This window comes from Primulina huaijiensis, chromosome 1 (assembly GCF_012295235.1).
Source record: "Primulina huaijiensis isolate GDHJ02 chromosome 1, ASM1229523v2, whole genome shotgun sequence".
NCBI lineage: Eukaryota > Viridiplantae > Streptophyta > Magnoliopsida > Lamiales > Gesneriaceae > Primulina > Primulina huaijiensis.
In genome coordinates, this window is record NC_133306.1 from 12,367,046 (window position 1) to 12,389,271 (window position 22,226).

The window sequence follows — 22,226 nt, forward strand, 5'->3', positions numbered from 1 at the left end:
ACTCAATAACTTAAAATTTCCTTTTAAACTTAAATAAATATTTTTTTACAATTTAAATAAATGCATGTGTTTTACATGTACTGATTTCGGGATCTAAAGGGAAAATAGACCAGTAACGATTTAAGCGATTTATGAAAATGTGGTATTTTATTTCAAGTCAAGAAAATTGATATTTTAAATGATTTACGAATTTTAAAGCATTTTAGAGCCTAATTTAATTTATTAGATGAGTTTAAGATTTTAAGCTTTTCAAAATTTCTAAGTTGAGTAGTGGAGATTTTTAAATCTTGAAAATGATTTTTTATTAAATCTTTGAGTGAGTTTAAATAATTAGATTAATATTATGATATCACTAATTATTTGATTCAGAATTTTTTTTATCCTAATAACTCCCCTAATTATCACACACACACACACACACACACTCACTCACGCACAAATACTCACACGCACACCATCAGCACACACACATTACACACACCTTGTGTTTTCATTTTTGGGAGGAGAATAGCTAGGGTTCTTGAGTCATTTCTGCTGCAGCCACAATCTCAACCCCTTTCCTTTGCAAACTTCTGAAGAATTTCACTCATTTTAGAGCAACATAACGTGCAGCAATCGTCTCCCGGTCATCCACCGTGATCCACCGCTTCGGTATTCGTTATCTTCGTGTGTTTTAAGACAAAGACATGTATATTCTTTCATTTTCACATCGATCTTGTCATAGTAAATATTTTGATACATATTGTATGTAAAGATTCGCGTATGTTGTATAAAATTTGAGCGTTGATGCTTGGAAACGATTTTTGGATCAAAATTTTAAATCTCAAAACCGAAGCTGCTGTCAGTTCGAGTACTGTGAATTTTTGTTCTTGTTTCTGGAAAAACTTTTAACATGCAAAACGTAGTATTTTTTGATACCTTCGATTTGACAGCAAATTCGTAATTTTTGGACAAGAAACGAGTGAGTTATGATCATTCTCGTGTGACTGCTCAAACTATGATGTTATAAAAATGTTTTTTCATGTTTTATAGAGTTCATTTGGTTGCATGCTTTGTTGGGAATCACCGAGTGGTCATTGCTGTGTTTAGATGTGTCAAGTGTAGTGATCATACGATATTTGATGTGTTGTTTTGGGTCGGTAACGGTGTTGTTGCATTAGAAGTTGTATGGAAACTTTTGTGCAGAATTTTGGTTGGTTCGCGCAGGGTTAGCGCCACAGCGCTTAAGCTTCGGACGTGTTGTGGGGCCCCAAGTCCGACATCTAATATTAATAATTATAAATGTAACAAATCAAACCAATGAGTAAAACATAAAATTTGTGGTTCACAAACCGACATAAATATCGTTAAAATAATTTAAAGATCTCAAATGTTTGAAATATAAATTTTAACATGCAAAATAAAGTAGTGAATCAAAGAAATCCAAACATCATCACATAGCTCCTAAGACCCCGAGAATACCACTCTAACTCGTATCTTCTCGCCTGGAGCTGGACTCTGGCATCCCAAGCCTCGCCTCACCTACCGTCAAGCACATGAAAACAAGAGGTAGCCGACGTGCCGGTGAGTATAAACCCAGTATGATACAATCAATAACATATGAGATTTTAAATGACAAATAGTTCATATAATTTGATAAAGATGCAATATAATGCAATGCATGATCAGAAGCTGTGAGCTATCAATAGATTTCAAGATCAAGTGAATCATCTGGTCATAGGGTACCCAAGGGAAGAGAATCCTCCAGCAACATCCACCTACTCATCTGCTCGGGGTGGGGTGTTGTGTTCTACAATCTCAGGACTATGGTGCGCCTCTAGAGAGTGTTCAGGCTATAGCAGGGACCTCCGCATACACTATGCCAACTCAACTATAACCCCATACGTCCAACAAATCAATAAATCAAGGCGACCTTCGCCATATCAAATCTGAATAGACAAGTGGCTCAATATGCAATGTAATGATGCAAATCAATATTATCATCTCGATATCATAATAAACTCATATCAAGATATCAATCATCATCAAATCACAAGTAATTCATCGAGCTATAGAATTTTCAATTGCAAATAAAATGATACTTTTACCTCGTATGTTACCCACCGTAACCTACCTTTCGAATATTACCAACAAGAGATCAAAATATATGGTTGAAAAGTCTTGAACCCTCGTAGTCTACTCGATTCGCTATCAACCAACTTAAAGTAAATAATCTTGAGCCAACCCAAGTCAATACTTCAACCGAATCTTCAATACATAAATCAATAACTCGGATTATTTATCAACACAGAGCAATTTTTGTACAAAATTCATAATTAATTCGATACGATTTTAAATCAAGATCTGTAAATTGGATATGCAAGAAAACTCAATACCCAACAATTCTTCTTCACAAACCTTTGTCAAATAAAGTTATTTACTCAGTCGTTCATAATTTGAAACATTCAACAAAATTTTAGAAATTCTGCATCAGTACAAATCTGGCATAGTTTAGTATTTTGAGCATAACTCCCTCAATACTCAATGGAATCAAGCCAATTTGGTATCATTTCGAAGATAAGACAATGTTATATAACTTTTAGTGGAACACCAAATTCCAAATCCCAACCAATAAATCCCAGAATTCGGATAAACAGAAGGAATGTACACAAATCTGCACTAACTCGGATTTCCTGCCATGTTTAGTAAAAATCACATATCTCTCTCATTTCTTCATGGAATTGAGTGATTCAAGAACAAAATCGAAGCTAACTTGATGCTCGACAAGTATGATGAAGACCAGAACATCAAAATCCAACTAGAACCATCCCATATACCCGAAATACAGTAAGCATAAACACTGATCTTGCACAAAAACAAGAAACCATGCTCATATCTATTTTAAATTCAAACCAACTCAATTACAACATCTTCAACATCTTAATATCTCAAATATCAATTCTAAACTTCAACCCATTTCCAAACTTGATTAAAAATGAGAAATACTTACATCCTCGTGAAGCCCGTGATGAGAGGATCACAAATCTAATTTCATTTCATAATTTTCTTGAACTAATCTCCCATAGATTGAAGAAGAAATGTAGAAAATGGAAGGAGATGGATGAGGATTTGCGTGGAGGAGAAAGGAAATGATTGAGAATGAGTAGTGGAAGTCAAAGTGAGCTTAAAAAATAATTTTTCGCATCTGTTAGCGCCGCAACGCCACTTTCTAAAGCCTCAGAGCCAAAAATCCCGAACTGTTAGCGCCTATGCGCCATTATTCTAACGCCGTAGCGCGTGAATAGTAACTCGATGAACAGTAATTTTTTTTTTTCAAATTTTTTTTTCGGGCATTACATGTGTTAGCGCCGCAGCATTGGATTGGAAGCGCCGCAGTGCCTGTCGTTTGCATTGTTAGCGCCGCAGCGCTAGTTTCTAGTGCCTAGGCGCTTGGTCCTAGCGCCTAGGCGCTTGACCAAGCGCTGCATCGCTACTTTGCTGGCGCATAGGCCCTGGTCCGTGAGTTTAAGGGGGTTTAGGTTTAAGTGAAATTGTTTCGTTCGGGTATTAATACATCGCTATGTCCAAGCTCGGGAAGGGTAGATTAGCGGATACGTATCTGGAATAGGAATCATCAAATTATCGTTTAAACGGGGTCCGTGTCTTCCATTCCTTGGTTAACGTTCATACTCCATATCAGGGATTGTTTCGGGGTTCGATGTCATGGTTTAATACGATGATTAAATATGGTCAAGTCTCGAGTGGTCTTATAGTGCCCAAAAACCAGTACACGTAAACCTCATGCATAATTATAAAATTTAATCTAATTAAATAATGATTTAAATGAATCATGATACATGATTAAATTATTTTAAATGTTTATATACTCATGTTTATGCAATTTAAAATGTTTTCACGAGTTTTAGCTTTTCAGACGAATAGTCGGTGTCGGATTGGAGAAAGGGGACCGGAGATGATTAAGGAGCTAAAATTGAATGTAATAATTTAAGCCAAGAAAATTAATTTTTTTAAATAATTTATGAATTTTAGTATTTTAAAGCCTAATTTAATTTATTAGGTGATTTATAAAATTTTAACCTTTTAAAATGTTAATTTTAAAAATTAAGGATTTATTCATTAAATTTGGGATAAAATATTTTATAATGATTTTTATGCCATAATTAAATAATTTAATTGGTAATTAAGTTGGATTAGGATTTTAAGTTTCTTATTCAACAATTTTTTTAAAAAAAGAAGAGATCTAATCTTGTTTAAATTTTACTTAATCTTTTTAAATTAAAGGGTGGGATTTTTATTATCTCGTACTTGTTTAAATTATTGATTAGAGTTTTAATTAAACTAAAACACTTAATTAATATCCTAAGTAAATTAATAAAGAGTCCTAACCCTCTCCCTCACAACTCACGTAAAACACACTCATCACACACAATTTACACACACTTTTGCCGTGAGCTTCCAAGGCTTGGGTAGAGAGATTTTTCTTCTTCCTCCATCAAAAATTTCAGCCGAGCACTACCACAATAATCCTTGGGTTATTTAGCCACTTTTTGAGCCATTAAGCATAGCAAGTCGTCTCCGTTCTGCCTCCGTCGATATTCGATAATTCGTGCGTTTTAACACAAAGACATGTCTTAATCCTTTTTTTACGCATCAATCTTGTCATATTATGTATTTTGATGTAAATCATGCATGAAAATTCATTGGTTATGTGCAAACTTGGGGTCAAAACAATTTGAAACCGTTTCCGAAAACTTGAAGCATGAACTCAAGTATTCTTCAAAAAACTGTGGTGTGCTTCGCTAGGGCTCCTGGGACATTGCTTTTGTTATTGTTAGAGTAGATGCCCTGCAAGCCAACTGTTGGCTAGGGATTTTATTGTCTCAGTTGTAATAAACAATCTCTATTTTAATATAATTCATTATTTCATGGTATGTTATTTTTTTATCTGTATACCCATGTGAACAACATAGATAAAAACTTTGATTATACTTTAATACAAATGAATCGTAATTCGATGTTGAAACTCATTTGTAAACACTGTATGATCTAAATTCGTTCCTAGTCGATTCAGCCGCCTAAAACATGGATAAAGGTCGCTTGAGCTCGAGACTAGCATCTGTGATGTTGTGTACCACGTTTCTTGAGAAGGGCATAGAGATGTCCAAACATGCAGATGGGTAGTCATATGATGATTATACCAAACAACCCTCCCTCGAACTTTCCAAGTGGTTATCATTCATCGAGAGGATAAGTCCGTGGTTATTATTGTACACCATTAGTCTTTACAACCCAGGACAACACTGATGCTGTATATGCTAGGGCTGTGCTTTGACTCGTTTACCGGCTCCAGGAGAGTCATCAGGTGGCGAGGTTGGGTAAAGTTGCGACACATATAGGAGCCAGTGCATTGTAGTCGGGGATTCACCGCTCACCTACAGGTGTGGATATCCTATGTGATCTGATGAAATAATAATGAGTGGAATCTCTTGCCAGAGTATGAGATGTACGTTGAAGAAGGAGTTCTCAAATAGTACATGCGATGCCACTATTTATATGTGTCACATAATTATCGAATTACTATGCAACCCTCGATGAACCAATGGTTGCAGATTCGATCGGGATATATGAGATGAAGGGAACATACTGTACGTTAATCATAATCGACTGGTTATTGCAGGCACTATCAGTGATACCTAGGGAATCATGGGGCGATGCTACTAGACGCTCTTACCATGGTTCGATGGGTTTAATCAGAAATATGATTTCTGACATTCTTATGATTAATTGTTGATATATGGAATGGGGCAAATTAGGGTAAGACCGAATAAAGGATTATGTCCTGAATCACAAGGAGTTGTGAACCCACGGCTAGCTGTATCCCTGAACCATTGAGGGTCACACAAGCACTGGATCGTTTGTTCCCGTTGAGAGAATAAATTCAAGAAGTTGAATTTATATTATGATATAGTAAATTCAAGGAGTTGAATTTATGATAATTAAAGTTTTGGAGAATAAATTCAAGGAGTTGAATTTATAAAATTTGAAAATTTAATTTATTAAACTCAAAAGTTGATTTTATTAAATATTGAATTTTGGAGGTGACAAAATTCAAAGGAGTTGAATTTATAATTTAAATAATAAATTCAAATGTTGAATTTATAATCGATTTAATTTATTAAGCTCAAAAGTCGAGTTTATTAAATATTAAATTAAAATTGGTGGGAAGTATGTTTAATGGACTTGTAGGAGTACAAGTCCAACATACTAAATAATTAAAGTTCTTAATGGACCTTGATTAATTAATCAAACTAGTTGGACTAGTCCAAATAATTAATCAAGCCCATTAATGTTAATTATGAATATTGGGTCATGGCTTAATTATAAATAGGTGTAATCAAGCCATAACCCTAGCCTCCAACACCACAATTTTCGAAAAGCCTCCCATCATAGTGATTTTCGAAAATCACTTCCTTTCTCTCCCTCAATATTTTCGGCCACCTTGATTAGTTTTTGGGTTAAGCCGCCTCTCGATATTTTAATCTCCATCGTAAAAACTTCTTCTAATTTTTCTAGTGCAAATTAGAAGAGGAACAAATCATTTAGTCATGGGCTTGAGTAGAAGTTTGAAGGAAGGAGTTTTTTGAAGATCGTTCGTAGAGATTCATCAAGAACTAGATCCGCCTATATTGGATTAGTTGGAGCCAAGTGATTTGATTTACCAAAGGTATAAAATTCCAACGTCCTATGAATGTTTATTCATAAAACCATACGAGTGTCCAAAACAAATATATTTTTATTGTCAAAATAAAATAAAAATTTTAAAACTTCCGCTACGTTTGGGCATGAGAAAACCGAGATTCAATAGTGGTATCAGAGCCAAGGTTTTTCTAAATCGTATGGTTTTGATATTGAATAATTTATTTCTAATTACACAAGAAAATTTTTCAAAAAATTGTAGCACCATTAAAATTATTTTTTTCAGAAAACAAAAAAATTTTTTTTTTTCGTTTCTGCGCGGAACTGTTCCGGGCAGCCTGTGCGCGCAGAGTACGCGCGGTCGGAGCACGGTGCTGCGCGCGGCGTGCGGAACGTCCGCACGCTGCGGGCGCACGACTGTGCACATAGGCGCGCACAGCGTGCCTGCGACTGCCCGAAACATTTGGACAGTCCGCGGGCAGCGCGGGCGACTACTCGGGAGTGTCTCGGGAAACGTGCTGGCTGATGGGATTGAATTGTGTGGGCATAGGGTGCAATTTTATGATTTTTCAAATTTTTGGGTAAAATTGATATTTTTGAAAATTAAATTTTTGGAAAATTAATAATTTTTTTGTAAAATAAATAATTAGAATATGATTTTAATCATTTATGGTAAAAATGAGTTTTACAAGAATCAATTAATAATTGTAGTAGTTAGTAATAAAATTATTAGATATATGATTTATCAATTTATTAAATTTATTTGATTAAATTGATATTAATATTTGATATTAAATGCATGAATGATGATCGAAAGCCTTGACCAATATGTTAGGTGTATGTTAGAATATTTTACTGTTTTATTCATTTTGTTCATATTTGATATTATTAAAGTGGGTCTGGTTTATGGCCCATTCCCACCCCCATGAGATGCATCCCTTATGTGGCATGGCTATTTAAATGTAATTATTAGAAATAGTGGGAGATCAAGACTGGAAGATGATGGGCCCGATGAACAGGATGAAGACATGTAAAATATTGGAAGCTCTTGTAATAGTTGCATTTGCATCCCTGCATTCACCTAGGTTTAGGACCTGGATCCATGTATGACTCACATGGATCTAATAGTGTTGGCGATCGATCATCCTTATTTATTGTTGAATGTCATATTATGATATATGTGATATACAGTAGTATGCATGTATGTATATTATTAAATAATATAGTTGCATGAATCCGGCAAACATACAAACTCGTGGCACGTGATTTTTAAATTTAAATTATGAGACAATTTTAAAATTAAAATCCCTCGTTTTGAATAAGATTCAAAATTTATTTCCAACAGAAAAAGTTAAAATTAAAAGAGTTTAATTTTTCCTTGCCTTCCATCAATCGTGGTTGCATGTTGACCGCTACCCGCGGACAGTGTCTGGCTCATATTATTGGGGAGGCCTGGACGCCGAAAAGCTATGACTTCCACCGGACATATGATGTGAATTGAGTGGAAATCCCTTGACTTCGGCTCATATTATTGGGGGAAATCCTGGCGACCGTCCACTACAATTCAATATTGATGGGTCGGTTTGGCACATGAAAATAAACGGCGTCATATTATTGGGTCGTTATTAAACGTGAGGCGAAACAAGCGAAGGTTGCATAGGGATGCAATTGGATTCTACATTTTAGAAATTATGATTGGCTGATATTATTCGGGATTATAATTGGCTAATTGGACTCTACGTGCTTACTAAGAAAATACGATTTCTATTTTTTATCAGAGGGTGGTTGAAATGTCAAAATAGTAGGAGGGAAATTTATAAAATGAAATCCATATTTTATATCTTAAAATTATTTTAAAATAATCTACAACCATTATTCTGTTTCTATATAAATATATTTTCGATTTCGTCACGTAATAAATTTATGTTATTAACAAGCTAACCGAATCTAATTTTCAAGACTGGTTGGGAAATTGTTCTCAATTCGGAAAAAGTTGCATACAAACTAATGTCAGTCCTGATGAACTGACAAAGCATGCAAGATGGTAGGACCATAGTATGCATGCTAAAGTGTAACATGCTCGTTTCTATGTCAAATGAACTGTAGGGACAGTTTGAGGAAATTTTGAATGCTGCTGACATTTCAATACACGTGCAAGAGCTGCATGGTGCGTCAAACTAATACAATGATGCACACCACTTTCAAGGAGATCATGACTACACACATGCAAGATGGGGCTCTGGCTCATGAGAATGGTGTACATATGACTTGGTTTATTGAGAATGTGGTGGACCTGGAATATATGATTCTTAACAAGCTACTTGATGACATCAATTTGTTGCTTTTCTATTCCTCATTTGACGGGGTTATGGTGAACTTCAATTTGAATAAGATAGATAATAGCCTTGAAGAGCTAGTTAATACGCTTATGACTTATGAGATAACCATAAAACAAGAAAATGTTGTTTTTCTAATGGGCCTCGTCATGACGAAAAATGTCCGACATAGTAAGGGAAAGAAATGTTCTGTCCCACATAAGAAAAACAAACCCAATAAGAGGAAAACTCTGAATGACACTTAAAGGGCATACTAAGCTCGATAAGTCAGAACATATTTATTTCACTGCAAAAAGTCTGGACATAAGAAATTATATACGTCAGAAATGTTTCGAAAATGATAAGTGAATGTCCAAGTAAACATGATTCCAACAACAAACAAAATAAAGTTAGATGATCCAAATCCCGCACAAATATGGCAAGCTTGACTGGGACATATTTCCCAAAGAAGGATGCAAAAGCTGGTGGGAGAAGGCATGTTTGACTTGTCAGACATAAATTTTCTACCTACTTGTAAGTCCGGTGTATAAGGAAAAATGACCAAGACTCCATTCCATGGAAATGTGGAACGTGCGCATGATCTACTGGATTTGATCCACACAGACGTTTGTGGCCCGCTAAGTGTTAGTATAAAATATGGGCGATCCTACTTCATTACCTTTACTGATGACCATTCGAGGTATTGGTTTGTTTATTTGAAGAAACACAAATCTGAAGCATTTGAAAAGTTCAAAGAATTCAGATCTGAAATAGAAAATCAGCTAGAAAGAAGTATTAATGCACTTCGATCTGATCGAGGTGGAGAATACTTGAGTGCTGAATTTTTGGGTTATCTAAAAGAGAATGAGATTCTCTCACAGTGGACTCCACCAGCAACACCACAATTGAATGGTGTTTTTGAACGTCGAAATCGAACCTTGATGGACATGGTTTGATCCATGATGAGATTCACTGAATTGCCTACATCGTTTTGGGGCTTTGCGCTTGAAACTGCGGAAATGTTGTTGAATAATGTCCATACTAAAGCAGTGGATAAAACACCATATGAGATATGGATGGGAAAAACTCCCAAATATTCTTACATGAGAATATGGGGATGTCCTTCTTACGTGAAGCAGACAGTGGGAGACAAATTGGATAGTAGATCCACTTTGTGCTACTTTGTAGGATATCCAAAGAATTCTGTTGGATATTATTTCTATCATCCCAATGAAGAAAAATTGTTTGTTTCAAGAAATGCTACCTTTTTTGAAAAAGAATTTTTATTAGATAGAAAAAACAAGATGATAGAATTTGAAGAAATTCAAGATACTCACTCAACTATAGAAGCTGAACCCATTTCCCAACAACCATTAGTTGAAGTACAAGCTCCTAGAAGGTCTGATAGGGTTATTAGACCACCTGCAAGATATACGCTTCTTCATGAACAAGACCATGATGAGTCTTGTGTTTGATGTGATCCAATGAACTTTAAAGAAGCAATATCTGATACTGATTCATCCAAATGGTTTGAAGCCATGCAGTCTGAGATGGACTCTATGTATTCAAACAAAGTCTGGACACTGGTGGATCCATATGAGGGAATCGTTCCCATAGGATGCAAATGGATCTACAAAAGAAAGCTTGGGGCGGATGGGAAGGTAGTGACCTTCAAAGCAAGACTGGTTGCAAAAGGTTATACTCAAAGGCAAAGAATTGACTATGATGAAAATTTTTTACCAGTTGCTATGTTTATGTCTATTAGAATACTACTTGCCATAGCAGCATGGTATGACTATGAGATATGGCAAATGAATGTAAAGATTGTATTCCTCAATGGAGACATCAAAGAAGAAATTTATATGTCTCTACCTGAGGGATACATATCAGTAGGAAGTGAGCATAAGGTATGCAAACTTCAGAGATCTATATATGGTCTCAAGCAGGCGTCAAGGAGTTTGATAGGATCGATTAACGTAGCAAGAGTGTTTAGAAGGGGGGGTTGAATAAACACTTTCAATTAAAACTGATCTTTTTGAGTTTTGAGTTCAGTTTGGTGAGAAACTTATTTTCGGAATCTTGCTGGTCAATGACAATCAGTTAAACTAAAGTAGTTGCGGAAATTAACTGACTGAAAGATAGAATACAAAACTGAAATAAAATATACAAGGATTGTTTCTGGATGTTCGGAGATTTCAATTACTCCTACGTCACCCCTTCTATCTCAAGGATAGGATTTACACTAAAAGACTTTGATCGAGTACAAGATTTGTACTGACCCACTTCAGTTTGGACTTATCACTGCCAAAAGCTGAAACTCTTAGTATTAAAATATGTTCTCAGTGCATAACTGATCTTAGCCCTATCGAATTTAACGATTATTACAAAGTGCTAGTGAGCTCAAATTGTAGCCTTGACTGCTACGAATAAATCAAGTAAGGGTAAGTTAAGATTTTGACAGAGTAACAACAAGCTTTGAATAGAGTGATCTGTATGTTTTTTCAGCTGTTCTTCTGTCAAATTTATAAGCTTCCCTTCCAACGGTAACTTGAGATATATTTGAATCTTTGTATCCGTTGATTGCCACTTCATCATTCCTCGGGCATTGTTTGGTTCATTTATTGTAATGCGGCGTCTTAATTGCTTTAGCCGAAATGCGTTGTTCTAAGATGTATTGATTGAAGTGCGGCGTTTCATATTCAGTTGCAATCTGCTATGTCTCTTTGTCGGTTGAATGTTCTTTCCCGAGACATGTTTAGTTGAAGAAAGCTCATGCAGCTCTAGTAATGATGAGGAAGTCAAGTGCTTAATGGCTAATGATGCAGAAGAAGAATCATCTAGCTAACATGTAACGACCCATTACAGGCCCAGTGTCCCGATCGACCCAAGGCTATCCCGAACTTGGGCTCTCTCAAAGGGGCCTTTTCCCTCACGGGCTTTCCATAGGCGTCGTACGTGTTACTCATAGGATCTCCCCCTCCCTACCAAGGGGTTTCTTGAAGGGCAGAAGGATTTAAAATACATTTCAATATATAATCAAAAGTATATACATGATCAAATAAGCGTTGCAATCAAAATACAAAATATCATTTTGATCATGTCCAAAAGTGCTAACAAAATAGCCTTCTTCCTTCCATCTTCTATGCGTATGACCTCGGCTCCAATCAAAGTCCTGGCCCGTCACACTTATCTGCATCACATGAAATAACTGAAATGAGTATAAAACTCAGCAAGTGGAGCTCTTACTTAGCAATATAAATATACCATACTCTGTAAAACGTGGCTTTGAAATCATTAATACCATCTAACTATTGAAACATGAATAATATAGTAGAACATGAACAAGAACGATGGTATTTCTCTTTTCTCTTGTGGATTGATATCTAAATAGTATCTCTGTCTCTGTACCTATATCCCATCGATATAAATCGATACTCTGTCGGGATATAAGCCTATGGTCGTTGATCAACTAATTGCATGCAATCTCTGACTATCTATTTATCAATCCAATAAAACATTTGAAATATCTTTTGGACATTAAAACAAACACTATGAGTACTTTTTTCTTTGGCATTCTCTTTTATAAAATTGAGACATATGAAGCCTCTAATATACAACAATGTGTATCCATACATAACATGAATCAAGTGGAAGGGAATAGCATGTTAAAACCATTGAAATACAACACATAGACTTCATGTGAGCACAAGGAATGAATTCCACTTACAACCAATGGAAAGCTTGATTCTAATCTCTTGGTACAATTCCTACAACAATAAATCATGTATTGAACCATCAACATCTCAATAATCATAAATCCATACCATAAAACTCATAAAACTAACACAATCAAACATCCCATGATTTCCCAACATCATAATCCAAATAATAACCAAAACCACAAGATTACCTTAGCTCCTTGAACCCAAAATAAACTTGATCTCACTACAAGGACCCAACAATAAGCTTGAATCAAAGGCATCAAATGAAAGAAATGGAACCCTAGCTTACCCCTTGAGTGAAGAACCGAAAAGTAGAGGAGAGAATTGAGGGAAATTTGTGTCTCAACCAATTTTAAGCCTTCAAGTACCCAAAACACATTTTTTGTATTGTGCTGGGCGCTCGGGCGATCATAAACTACCGCTCGGGCGAGGACCATGCTGTCCAAGACGAAATTTTCAGAATCAGTGGCGCTCGGGCGGTCATTTCTTACCGCTCGGGTGCCGCTCTGCGCACAACTGCCTCAAAGATCGCCTCCGAAACGCCTCTTCCCGTCATAATTTGGAAAAGTGGTAAACATGAAAGTTGTAGCTCTATGTCTTGGCTTGCTTCTCCAATTAGCCTCATGTCATTTGAACGTCTGAGTAAAGAGTTATGCTCAATCTCCCAACATGTGTCACTGGAGGAACGACGACACACACGACAAACTTCGGGGCGCTATTGGCTTGTCTTCCACAATGATTTGAACAAAACTCAAAACATGAAAGTTACACCTCTATGTCTTCTCTAACCACTCCAATTGGCCTCATAATAATTGGCTCTATATACAAATTATCATGAATTTACTCGCAACGACACTACAATATCACCACACATCTTCTATAAACACAATACCATAAATCATAAATCTCAACTCTTAACATCAAAACTATATTTAAACTTAACCAAGGAGTCAATGAACATATTAATTCTTAAATCATACCGATCACCAAGCTTGGATATTACAATCTCCCCTCCTTAGAGGAATTTCGTCCCCGAAATTGACGTCACTGCGCAAAAAGTTTTGGATACCTCTCTCTCATCTCATCCTCTGGTTCCCACGTTGCTTCTTCAATCAAATGATTCCTCCAAAGGACTTTAACAATGCCGATCTCTTTGTTTCTCAATACTTTAACTTTGTGATCCAGAATTTGGACTGGAATCTCTTGGTACGTCAAACTCGGCGTCAAGTCCAATGGCTCGTGACGAAGAACATGGGAAGGATTCGCAATATACTTCTTGAGCATGGAGACATGAAAAACATTATGAACTCTATCAAGAGCTGGCGGTAAGGCTAACCTGTAAGCTCGATCACCGACTCTGTCCAAGATCTCAAATGGGCCAATGAATCTTGGACTCAACTTTCCCTTTTTACCAAACCGCATCACACCTTTAAGAGGTGCAATCTTCAAAAACATGTGATCGCCAACCTCAAACTGCAACGGCCTTCGTCTTACGTCAACATAACTCTTCTGTCTTGACTGTGCTGTCTTCATCCTTTCTTGGATAACAGCAACAACATCAGCTGTCTGTTGGACAAACTCTGGACCCAACATCTTCCTCTCACCAATCTCGTCCCAATACAAGGGAGATCTACATTTTCTGCCATAAAGTGCTTCATAAGGTGCCATGCCAATCGTCGCCTGGTAACTGTTATTGTACGTGAACTCAACAAGAGGCAATTTGGAATCCCAGCTACCAGGATAATCGAGAGTACAAGCTCTGAGCATATCCTCCAAAATCTGAATAACTCTCTCTGATTGACCGTCGCTCGGAGGATGATATGCGGTACTGAATGCTAACCGTGTACCCAAGGCTCTATGCAAACTCTTCCAAAACTCTGAAGTAAATCTAGGGTCACGATCAGACACAATCGACACAGGAACACCATGAAGTCTAACAATCTTTGCTATGTACTATTCGGCATATTGGTTCATGGAATACATTGTCTTGACTGGGAGAAAATGCACTGACTTGGTCAACCGATCAACGATAACCCAAATAGAGTTATAGCCTTTCTGCGTTCTGGGAAGACCAATCACGAAGTCCATTGTAATGAGCTCCCATTTCCATTGAGGAATCGGCAATGACTGAAATGTCCCAGCAGGTCTCTGGTGTTCGATTTTCATCTGCTGACAAGTTAAACACTGAGAAATAAACATGGCAATGTCTTTCTTCATACCTGGCCACCAATAGAGCCTTCGAAGATCCTGATACATCTTGGTATTACCTGGATGTATCGAGTATGGCGCTGTATGAGCCTCTGTCAAAACGTCTCGCCGAATATCATCACCAATAGGAATGCATATACGGCCTCTGAATGTCCTCAAACCATCTCTATTTATTCCAAACTCTGAATTCCCTCTCTCTTCTGCTCTGGCTCTCATCTCTGTAAACTGTAAATCATTGGCTTGCTCTCTACGGATCTTGTCCGTCAATGTAGCCCGAATGATCAATGCTGAGAAGCGAGCAATGGTTCCCGATCCTACCAAAGCTATCTCTTCTCGTTGCAAGTCTAACAACAACGACTTCTGGATCAAAGAACTCAAAGAGGAACTTGACTTACGGCTCAATGCATCTGCTACAACATTCGCCTTCCCAGGGTGGTAACTAATCGTCACATCATAATCTTTGACAAGCTCTAACCACCGTCTCTGCCGCATATTAAGTTCTTTCTGGGAAAACAAATACCTTTAACTCTTGTGGTCCGTGAAAATTTCACACTTTTCGCCATATAAATAGTGTCTCCAGATTTTCAGGGCGAAAACTACAGCTGCCAGTTCCAGGTCATGCGTAGGATAATTTTTATCGTAGTCTTTCAACTGAAGAGAAGCATAAGCTATAACCTTTCCACATTGCATCAGCACTGCACCAAGCCCCTTCTTCGACGCATCGGTAAAAACAACAAAGTCCTCTGAACCACTGGGCAATGCAAGTACCGTAGCTGTCGTCAACTTATCTTTCAACTCCTGGAATCCTCTTTGGCATTCATTGGACCACTCAAACTTCACAGTCTTCCTCGTCAAATTGGTTAATGGCAGGGCAATTTTGGAAAAATCTGAAATAAAACGATGATAATAACCCGCCAAACCAAGAAAACTGCGTACCTCTGATACAGTGGTAGGGATAGGCCACTTCTGTATCGCCTCTATTTTCGCCTGATCAACAGCTAACCCATCCTTTGAGACAACATGGCCTAAGAAAGAAATCTACTCTAACTAGAACTCACATTTCTTCAACTTAACATACAACCTCTTCTCCCTCAACAATTGAAGAACGACTCTGAGGTGCTCTGCATGAAGCTCTCTGGTCTTGGAATTAATCAATATATTAGCGATGAAAACAATGACAAAGCTATACAAATACGGCTTGAACACCCGGTTCATAAGATCCATGAAGACTGAAGGAGCATTAGTCAGACCAAACGACATCACAAGAAATTCGTAATGACCGTACCTGGTCCGGAACGCCGTCTTAGGGATATCAGACTCCCTAACCTTCAACTGATAATAACCAGATCGCAGATCGATCTTCGAAAACAAGGTAGCCCCCTTCAGTTGATCAAAAAGATCGTCTATTCGCGGCAACGGATATTTATTCTTGATAGTCACTTTGTTGATCTCTCTATAATCATTGCAAAGCCGCAAAGACCCGTCTTTCTTTTTGACGAAAAGAACCGGAGCTCCCCAAGGCGAAGAACTCGGCCGAATAAAACCTTTATCTAATAAATCTTGCAACTGCGTCTTCAATTCTTTCATCTCTGTAGGGGCCATTCTGTACGGAGCCTTAGAAATAGGAACCGTACCCGGAACTAGATCAATCACAAACTCTACAGCTCTGTCCGGCGGTAAACCCGGCACATCATCCTCAAATACATCAGGGAACTCTCTCACAACATCAATATCATCAATATTCAACTTCACAATTCTATCCGTATCAACAATCGAAGCCAAAAACCCATCACAACCTCTAAACAACAACTTCTTAGCCTCAAGACACGAAATAAAAGGAAGGACCAGCGACGTACCTGCACTGGCGAGCATACCTTCCTTATTTCCATCATCTGCAAATTTCACCGTCTTAGCAACGCAATCAATCACTGCACGGTAAGTTGATAGCCAATCCATGCCAAGTATAATATCAAACGCAACCATCGAAATAACAATCAAATCGGCATAAACCACTCGGCCATCGATTTGAACAGAACACGCATACACAATAGACGTCGGGCACAACACATCTCCCGAAGGCAATACAACATTAAACTGGAGGGGAATAATAGAAGGAACTAAATCCAAAGATCTCAAAAATAATTCAGACATAAAAGAATGAGTAGTACCCGTATCAATCAATGTCGTAGCTACTCTGCCTGAAATCAAGATAGTGCTAGAGATCACAGAAGAATCAGGGTTTATACCTTCTTTCGTCATTGTGAATATGCGACCCTACACCTTCTCTTTACTCGATCCTCTCGGACATTCCTTAGCCATATGGACTGCAGTACCACATCGGTAGCAAGTGTGAGTACCAAACCTGCACTCTCCCCTATGATGCCTACTACACTTGGGACACAACGACTTCTCTGGATCAGATGGAACTGTGGTGCTTTAGAACTCGGCTCTATCTTGCCTTTCCCTTTGTATCTGCCTTTTCCTCTTTGGCTCGAACCTTGACCTCTTTGCGCAATAGCCTGCTGCCTCGCTTGTCTCTCTCTAGCAATATCCTCTTCATCTTGCTCGGCTAACAATGCTTTAGCCACAATCTCTTTATATGTCACCGCCTTAGACATATTGATGTCCCTTCTGATTTCTGCTCGAAGTCCTCTAATAAAATGAGCACCCTTGTCTTTGTCATTGGAGGCAATATATGGGGCAAACAGACATCCCTCCTCGAACTTCAAAATGTACTCGTCAACATTCATACTTCCTTGACGAAGCTCTAAAAAATCAGTCACCTTCCGAGCTCGAAGTGCATCTGGGAAGTACTTGTCATAGAAAAGAGCCGTGAAATCTTGCCACTTCAATGCCGGAACATCAACACCTACCTTGGTAGCATTCCACCAAATACGTGCAGCTTTGACTAGCATGAATACTGCACAACCCACTTTGTCCTTGTCTTCATACTTGAGATTATCAAATATCGCCTCAAGTGCTTTGATCCACTCTACTGCACCAATGGATCAGTGCTTCCTGCAAACTCAGGCGGATCCATTCTCTTAAAAGCAGTAAAGATCCCATCAGTTCCAACTGCTTGAACCACTTGGCCTCTACCTTGACCTGTACCTTGCAAACGGAGCAACTGCTGAATCTGTTCACTATGAACCTTGGCTTGCTCTTTGAATAATTTTCCAAACTCGTCGACAACTCTCGATGAGGAGCTATCCTCACCCTCTGAGGCTTTTCTCTTAGGAGGCATTAAATCCTACAATGTGCTCACATAATACATATCAACCAATAACAATGAATAGATGAAGAAGAAGACATACCCGGACTGTTGAAACTAGACGAAGTCATATGCATTGGTCCAAAGAACGTTGCTCTGATACCACTTAATGTAAGGCTCTGACCCGATTTCATAAAGTAACAGCGGAATTTAAAATTTTTCTTGAAGGGAAGAAGGATTTAAAATACATTTCAATATATAATCAAAAGTATATACATGATCAAATAAGCTTGCAATCAAAATATAAAATATCATTTTGATCATGTCCAAAAGTGCTAACAAAATAGCCTTCTTCCTTCCATCTTCTATGCATATGACCTTGGCTCCAATCAAAGTCCTGGCCCGTCACTCTTATCTGCATCACATGAAATAACTGAAATGAGTATAAAACTCAGCAAGTGGAGCTCTTACATAGCAATATACATATACCATACTCTGTAAAACGTGGCTTTGAAATCATTAATACCATCTAACTCTTGAAACATGAATAATATAGTAGAACATGAACAATAACGATGGTATTTCTCTTTTCTCTTGTGGATTGATATCTAAATAGTATCTCTGTCTCTGTACCTATATCCCATCGATATAAATCGATACTCTATCGGGATATAAGCCTATGGTCGTTGATCAACTAATTGCATGCAATCTCTGACTATCTATTTATCAATCCAATAAAACATTTGAAATCTCTTTTGGACATTAAAACAAACACTTTGAGTACTCTTTTCTTTGGCATTCCCTTTTATAAAATTGAGACATATAAAGCCTCTAATATACAACAAAGTGTATCCATACATAACATGAATCAAGTGGAAGGGAATAGCATGTTAAAACCATTGAAATACAATACATATACTTCATGTGAGCACAAGGAATGAATTCCACTTACAACCAATGGAAAGCTTGATTCTAATATCTTGGTACAATTTCTACAACAATAAATCATGTATTGAACCATCAACATCTCAATAATCATAAACCCATACCATAAAACCCATAAAACCAACACAATCAAACATCCCATGACTTCCCAACATCATAATCCAAATAATAACCAAAACCACAAGCTTACCTTAGCTCCTTGAACCCAAAATAAACTTGATCTCACTACAAAGACCCAACAATAAGCTTGAATCAAAGGCACCAAATGAAAGAAATGGAACCCTAGCTTACCCCTTGAGTGAAGAACCGAAAAGTAGAGGAGAGAAATGAGGGAAATTTGTGTCTCAACCAATTTTAAGCCTTCAAATACCCAAAACACGTTTTTTGTACTGTGCTGGGCGCTCGGGCGGTCATAAAATACCGCTCGGGTGCAGACCATGCTGTCCAAGATGAAATTTTCAGAATCAATGGCGCTCGGGCGGTCATTTCTTACCGCTCGGGCGCCCCTCTGCGCACAGCCGCCTCAAAGATTGCCTCCGAAACGCCTCTTCCCATCATAATTTGGAAAAGCGGTATACATGAAAGTTGTAGCTCTATGTCTTGGCTTGCTTCTCCAATTAACCTCATTCATTTAAAGGTCTGAGTAAAGAGTTATGCTCAATCTCCTAACATGTGTCACTGGAGGAACGTCGACACACACGACAAAATTCGGGGCGCTATTGGCTTGTCTTCCACAATGATTTGAACAAAACTCAAAACATGAAAGTTACACCTCTATGTCTTCTCTAACCACTCCAATTGGCCTCATACCAATTGGCTCAATATACAAATTATCATGAATTTACTCGCAACGACACTACAGTATCACCACACATCTTCTATAAACACAATACCATAAATCATAAATATCAGCTCTTAACATCAAAACTATATTTAAACTTAACCAAGGAGTCAATGAACATATTAAATCTTAAATCGTACCGATCACCAAGCTTGGATATTACATAACAGGTATTTGATTTCAGCTCAATTGATTTCACACGAGAAGAACTCATTCTAACACTACATGACATGGTAAATGAGTATCAAAAGCTTTCCTCATCATTTGAAAAAATCAAAGCAAAGCAAACTGATCCCACAGACAATAAAACCAAAACTGATGAATCAGTTGATGGGTTGAGTCTAAAAAGGGAAATTGCTGAGTTAAAAGCAGAGAGAAACAAAAATCAGTCATTAATCCAGAAGTTGATTCTTGAAAACTCAAAACAGACTGAGCTCATTTAGTCTTGGAACAAGTCATCTAATGCACTGAATGAGATGCAGAATTCACAAAAATCAGTTTCTGATTAAACTGGTTTAGGGTTCAACACTCAAGGAGAAATATATCCAAATGATACTCAAACAAAGCCAAAAATAGACAAAGGGAAATACATGCATTTTGTCAAAACAGCAGTGATACAAGAACAAATTGAGCCCAGTAAACTGATTGAGCAACCTACTGAGAATATGAACAAGACTAGAAGATATGAGATTGGTTATAGTCAAAAAGTCTCAACTGATTCACAAAGTCAGTCATCAAAGAGGTCTCACAAGAATTATTCGAATAGCTATTTCAATTACTATAACTGCAAGCCAGTTCAGAAGAGATATAGACTGAACAATCAGTTGAATAAAGCTAAAACAAATATTGTATCATCTGTACACTACACACCAAGTACACAAAAGCCGAGAAAAACCATTTGGAATACAGCTACTGGAAAGTTTGTTAGACTAATCCAATTGTGGATTCCTAAGGGACTAATCAGTTCAGGACACAAATAGATATGGATACCAAGTTATATTATATGTATGATTGCAGGTAACAGGTACAAACAAGAACTCAATATGGTATTTGGACAGTGGATGCTCGCGACATATGACAGGAGATGCAAGTGCATTATCCCAACTTATCAAATACACTGGCCCGAACATCAGTTTCGGGGACAATTCCAAAGGTAGAACTGTGGGTAAGGGTAAGCTTATCCATGGTAACTTTACTTTTAAAGATGTTTTATTAGTAGAAAACCTGAAGTATAAATTGATTAGCATCAGTCAGTAATGCGACAGTGGATTCTCAGTACAATTTGACAAAAACTCATGTTTAGTCAAAACTTCAACTGATGAAATCATACTAACTGGCAAACGTTGTGGAAACACATATAAAGTCAGTTGAAATAATCAAACTTATGCACCAGTTTGTTTTATTGCTTCCTAATCATCTAAAAACTGGTTGTGGCATAAAAGATTAAATCATTTAAACTTTAAATCCATTGCCTATCTGAGTAAACATGAACTTGTAACTGGTTTGCCCAAAATAGACTTTTCAAAAGAAAAACTTTGCTCAGCATGTCATTATGGTTAACAAGTACGATCCTCTTTTAAAAACTAGAGATTTAAATCTTCATCCCGATGCTTAGAACTGTTGCACATGGATCTCTTTGGTCCTATACCAGTCATGAGCTTAGGAAGAATGAAATACACCTTGGTAGTCGTAGATGATTTTTCAAGATTTACTTGGGTTATTTTTCTCAAATCTAAAGATCATACTGCTTCGCAACTAATAAAGCTCTTCAAAAGACTTTTAAATGAAAAATCAGTTGGAATTGATCGAATCAGATCTGATCGAGGAACTGAATTCATCAATCAAACTCTTTCAAATTTCCTAGAAAATGCTGGAATTAAGCATGAGCTCTCAGCAGCCAGAACTCCTCAGCAAAATGGTGTAGCTGAGAGAAGAAATCGGACTCTTAAAGAAGCTGCCAGAACAATGCTTGCTGATTCTGGTATTTCTCAAAGATTTTGGGCAGAGGCAGTAAACACTGCGTGTTATACTCAGAACAGATCAATGATTAATAAGAATCATATGAAAACACCATATGAGATCTGGCATGGAAGAAAAAGTATAATTACTTATTTCAAAATATTCGGCTGCAGATGTTTTATTCTTGATAATGGTAAAAATTATTTAAAAGCGTTTGATGCTAAATCTGCAGAAGGAATATTTCTTGGATACTCATCAGTTAGTATAGCCTATAGAGTCTTCAACATGAAAACCCTAAATGTTGAAGAATCTGCTCATGTTGATTTTGA

General features: G+C 37.3%; 1 long non-coding RNA gene across 1 annotated transcript; it reads right to left on the reverse strand.

Moving 5' to 3' along the window:
• Positions 1-1,427: 1,427 nt before the first annotated feature.
• LOC140973138 (uncharacterized) lies at positions 1,428-3,077 on the reverse strand. The gene is made up of 3 exons (XR_012174574.1): positions 2,990-3,077; positions 2,114-2,247; positions 1,428-1,521 (listed from the first exon to the last, which is right to left on the reverse strand). It is a non-coding gene; the product is annotated as an uncharacterized lncRNA (long non-coding RNA).
• Between the last annotated feature and the right edge of the window lie 19,149 nt (positions 3,078-22,226).